Raw genomic sequence first — 6,000 nt, forward strand, 5'->3', positions numbered from 1 at the left:
ACAGTTAACACAACGTTAAGTTCAATAACCTATTGTATTTTGCCACAATAAGTAGATCCACTTCACTTTCAATCCAAATAGTGAATGAAATAAATGTAGCTGCGGGATATGTCGTTTGATGATCGCAGCGAGGTTTAATTATCTGATGTTCTCGTCTCATGCACTTGGCATGACTGGCTTGCCGATGAAAGTCCTTCGTTCTTTTCAAACAACGTTTCAAACATCAGAGACGTCTAATGATGGTGGCCGCACACAGACGATATCACTAGAGACGATGCACATGTACGTTGCTATCAGTCAAACGGTTTATTTGGTATTTTGCATTTGTCAGCATGTGAAATGGTTTTCTCTCTGCTTTTTAAAATGTATCATGCTTACATTTCATGTACACGTAATATCCAACAATCTTACATCAGATTGCACCGTTTTTCAAATAAATAAATTCTTATAACGGTTTTCAATCTATTCATTCGACGTAAATGCAAAAAAGCGCAAATTTGATACTCTTTGTCAGCAATGTTCACTTATCTCTATATCTTAACCGTTCGACTTGCAAGTATTATTATTCAACTCATACGGATTGACCAACACAGCTGTCAGACCACATTCTTTTCATTTTATCTGGAGAATACCACCGCATTCCAATGCAGTATTGCAGAAGTGAATGCCCGTTCTGCACTGGCTTGCTCAATGATGTGCATGTTTTATACTCACAAAATGAAATGTGCTACCTTTGGCTACCGACATTTGAACTCGTCGTGTGAAAGGAGCATGTTTTATGGTCCATGTGTGAAGGATGTGAGCGAAGGCAAAGTATTCACCAGACCAATAAAGGTGAGTAAAGTGAATTTTATACTAGAGGCGAGCTGATGGTAGTCAGGATTAGCAGCATTCTCCGTCATCAACTGCGGGGGGGGGGGGGGGGGTCCAGAGGTGCATTCGTACACCCTCGTAAAGCACGGATAGCCGTGCCTTTACTCGTTTGCGCTTTTCCACCATGCATTTACCTTTCTTCATCCTAGGTTCAAGGGCATTTCCTTATGCTTCGAATCTATAGAATCTCTGCCAGACGCTAATGCCCAGCGACGGACTTTTGATGGCAAAAACACTCAGTCTGTTAAACTGAACCTTTTTGTCGAGTGCAATTTTCTGATTTTCTGGAAAGATGTTGTGCATGCATTCATGCGCATTAAGTTGGACAGTGAGTATATAGTGACGCTGATAATCGCTTGAACTGAACATTCGAGTGCGATTCCAAGTAGGACTCGAACTCCTACTCGAAGTCGGAGTCGGGCTAATCCAGTCTTAATGAATAAAATGAAACAATCAGGGCCATTGTGCTCACCGTATATATATTTGGTGGTTAGGAATTCATTCGGCCTGAAATTCGGTGTCAGAGGTTACATTACATAGGGAGTCATGTGCACCAAATTTCAAGTTCATAGCTTTAACGGTTGGGCAACGTGTAATAGTTACACTCAAACGGCCAATTTACGCAATTTGACCTCTGTGACCTTGAAAATTAGGTCAAATCAAAAACCCGTATGATATGTGATGTATACTTGCTAGGATAACCTACCATTAGAATTTTATCGAAAACGAGTCACTCATAAGAGAGATGTCACACTTTTTAGGTTTCCACTTCTGGCCCCCTGGTGGCCAAGTCAAGAATAAGACTCTACCGAAATTTAGTCTCTGAGGTCATTTGACCAAGGGATACATATGTACAACATTTCAAGTCAGTAACACTAGCGGTGACGAAGCGTGCCGCGATTACCTAACGGCGATGCCGATAGCGAACTTTGACCTCTATGACCTTGAAAAGTAAGTCAAATCAAAAACCCAAGTAATATTTCAAGCACACTTATGAGATGCATTTACGGTAAAAATGTCATGATTCTAGCTGGCAGCGTTCATAAGATATAGACAAAAATAAGTTTTCAAAGAGTGCCACCTATATGGCAGACAAGCAGTCAAATTGCGATAATTTTCATTTTGAAAGAAGGCCTTGCCTAGTATGAACCTTCTATGTCAAGTGGTTAAGAAACGTGCCACTCTTTTGTCAAAAGTTAACGACAGACACCGACGACGACGAGGACGACGAGGACGACGACGGACGCCAGGGTATCGTATAAGCTCCCCTGAACGGCGAGCTAAAAACACACATTCGATTGGAAAGGCAGGCGCAATACCACATCAACAGACCAAACTTTAAGTCAGAGCGTGCATAAAACAGCCCAATCATCCGCTTCTCAGACTGGCTAGATCTAGATTAAGATCCCGGTTTGGGAACAGCGTTGCGAGGAGCTGAGTGAGAGGTGTACATGAGCTTGTTCATCAGAGGGTTCTAAACTTTACTAGAATTCCTAAATGTTAGCTGAGTGCAGAATCAATTAAAAGTGACAGTACTATGTAGGTTGTTGTCTCATATAAATAGGAATACAATGATAACTATTGTCATCCTATACGTCTACGCGTCCATAGCCGGTCACAAGGCTTGATGAAAAAGAGGAGGGTTAACCCCGAGTCTACAGCTACCTCAACCGGCAAATTAAACCCTTAAACGGACAGATGGACACATTTTAGATGTGATTAGGGAATGATAGACAAGGTTAGGATATTCTGGGATGGTTCCTTGGACTGTCGAAACCCAGTAGATGCATTGTCTCAAACCAGTAGACAACCAGTAACTGCTGTCTGGACCTTTACATCGAATCCTTTGAAGTTCAGCATGAGACAAACCAGTCCACTAGATGAATGGTCACAACCCAGAAGTATTAAGGTAGCAGGAAGGGGTGGGCGTTTGTGGTTTCTGAGTGTGAGGGGTATAGGGGTATAGGGGTGTCTGTTGACTGTGTTTTAAGAGAGACTAGGCATGTGCCAGTCTCTCTTAAAGCACAGTCAACAGACAACCATGCCGTCCCGAGCTTCGCGCGATATGGACCATTCTGGGAAAACTCAATGAGGAAGGTATGCTCACAGGTATGCTCAATAAGGAAGGTATGCTCACAAAGAAAGTCTGGCATGCGCCAGACTAAAAAGTAAAGAATTTCTGGCTGCGCGAGACTACTGTGATAAAAATGATTTTTATAATTAAAAATGCTCTCAAAAGACGATATGGAATGATTATTTATTAACATTTCCTGAACTATATACCTTCTAATTATCACTTTACATAAATAGGTCGGCGTTAGGTCGAGTGCTTTTCTTTCCTAGTGACAATATACAACAAAAAAGTTACAACCCCATAATCGCGCTATAAGTCCATAATGAGATCACGGTGACCCGTTATAAATGTTTCGTCAGCTTCGCTATTTTGCCGCTACGCGGCACGTTGGGTCCTTGCGTCTAGGACAACCAGTAAATGCAATCTAGACCTTTGCATCAATTCCTTTGAAGTGCAGTCTGAGTCAAACCAGCCAAGTAGATACATGGCACGACCTTGGGACAACCAGTAACAGTGTGGACCTTAACATCCATTTCTTTGAGGTGTAGGTTGTGACAAACCAGAAGTATTAAGGTAGCAGGAAGGGGTGGGCGTTTGTGGTTTCTGAGTGTGAGGGGGTATAGTGGTATCTGTTGACTGTGCTTTTAGAGAGACTAGGCATGATGCCAGTCTCACTTAAAGCACACCAACAGACATGTGGTATCAGTATTAGGTCTTTCATTGTAGCATTGCGAAAATGTAAGCAATTTTGGTTAGGTCAGACATTTGTTATGACCAAGTAGCTCAGCTCAACCACTCTCTGGATTACAGCGGCCGCCTCAGCGCCACCACGCGGGGCCTAATGGTGTTAGGCTAAGTAGCTTCGCGCGATATGCACCATTCTGGGAAAACTCAATGAGGAAGTATGCTCATTAGCATAACCTATTCTTAGCTCCAGCGCGAGGTAATCTTGCGCAATGTTTCTTCAGCCTAGATACATTGTGGTGGAAAACGTCTAGTACAAAGAACGCCTGGCTTGCGCCAGACTAATAAGTGAAGACGGTCTGGCTGCGTGAGACGAACCCATAACGCGGCGCGTTGGGTCCTTGCGTCTAGTCCAGTGAACATGGTCCAGACTGGGCCAACAAGTAAAGTATTGACCTTACATCAGCCAGGGACAACCAACCAGTAAATGCAAGGTCAGGACTAAGTCCAAGGGGTATGATTGATATATAATAAGTAAAAACTTAACTTTTTGTAAATCAAGTGCCACATAATGTTTTATTTATTCAAATTATTTGAGTTAAGTATTACAATGAAAAAGTAAGTGTTGAAGAAGTGTTGCTCAGCTCCTCTCTCTCGGTCGTCGGTCACCTGTGACTGTGATGTGGTCACCGAAAACGTTGAAAATGCATTGCAGCTGTCCATCATCCCTGTAAAACATATTGAGAAAACATTCTAATTTTGCTCACTAAGTTATATAAGACCCACAGACACTGATCAAGGAAATTCATTGATATGATTGAGAATATAGATTCAATACCTTTGATGATAATTTAGCAGGTTTGTATGCATTCGTATTTACATTTACACTGCGCGTGTCTCTATACGTGCTGTACAGTACATTTCTACCTGGGTGATTGAGGGAGAGGAAAACGATCTTTAAAATGGTCAATTTCGGCATTCATTTTGAAAAGAAGTAGAACGCGCAATGATATTGCGCGCATGCGTATCCAACCTTAGATACGTCCCATTGTGACAACTGTTGGTCATCCATTGTTCTCATTGTTGAGAGGTGACTGGTGAGCCAACTGTGGCAGAGTCAGTAGGTCGAGTGAGCCTTGGCAACAATGACCACCATTGACGATGCTTGGAGAATGAATTCAGCTTCCGAGGTTTTGATTGGCTAATTCATGGGACTCCACAATTGAGAATTATGCCAGGCAATAATTCAGATTTATGCACGGCATCCAATTCTGAATTCTGTCCTCTCGCCATAGGTCTCATTAGGGACTTTGTTTTGTATTCATGCGCGGTCAACCCCTCACCCTAGTTCCTAAAATCATTGACTTCTCGGTCCTCACAGTATGTCAGTGTTGATTCAGCAGTTGTTTTGGCAAAGACATGTTTTTTGGAGCATCTGAAACCTAGAGCGCTACTCAATAGGCGGCTAACAAGAAACTACGCATTTACCTTTGTTGCCGACGTATGTGTACACTGATGTGCGTCGGCCCCGTGTTAAAATGCCGTCCAGTGCCAGTTGGTGCGTTTTTCGCTGATTTGTGCAAAATTCAACATATCTCAAAAGTTCAATGGTTGACCCTCGTTTTTTTTTTGATTTTTGTGTAGCGTAACCAACTGTCTCTCATGGAAGAATGGTCAATGTAAGAATTATTTAGGAACAAATGTATAATATTTTGGGTTTTTCGTGATTGTCCGGCCCAATTGGCAATATTGCCATTTGGGATGGTGAACAGAGCTAGGAGCAAATGCGACGCTTATGATTTATTTAAAGAAATAAAATGCCCGATTTAACATCCTGCAGAATCAGGAGAATTGGGCGTTTCCAGTGATATACGACACAAATGGGTTGTCCTCGTGCATTCACTTTGGAAACGCATTTTAAAATAGATGTTACGTCCTGTTAATGGGGCACGTCATCATCGCGTACATTTGGGAAAAACTCCCTAACGAAACCATAGACGTCATGGAGTCACCTGACGCACTTCGCCTCAACAGTGGTTGTTATGACGCAATATAAACAATCTTGTGATGTCACACAAAGTAAATGGCAGCCTCTATGGACGGGTGCGTTTTTTTGGCAGGAATTGCCAGCCTAACATACAGTAAATGGGCCCATAGTAGACATGTGCAACCTGATATCCGTTCAGAAGTCTCTGTGTCATTTTAAATGCTCACTGTGGTTAAAGTAATGAAGAGCAGAGCATGCAGCTTCAATCTACGTACTCTTTAGCCAAGCTGGTGGATAATTTCAATTAAACAATACCGCTAAGTAGTTTGCCTTGGGGGCGACCAGAATTGGCAAACGCTTGTTTAGTTTATTAGGGCCTTTA

This window comes from Lineus longissimus, chromosome 6 (genome assembly GCF_910592395.1).
Source record: "Lineus longissimus chromosome 6, tnLinLong1.2, whole genome shotgun sequence".
In the NCBI taxonomy this organism is placed as follows: domain Eukaryota; kingdom Metazoa; phylum Nemertea; class Pilidiophora; order Heteronemertea; family Lineidae; genus Lineus; species Lineus longissimus.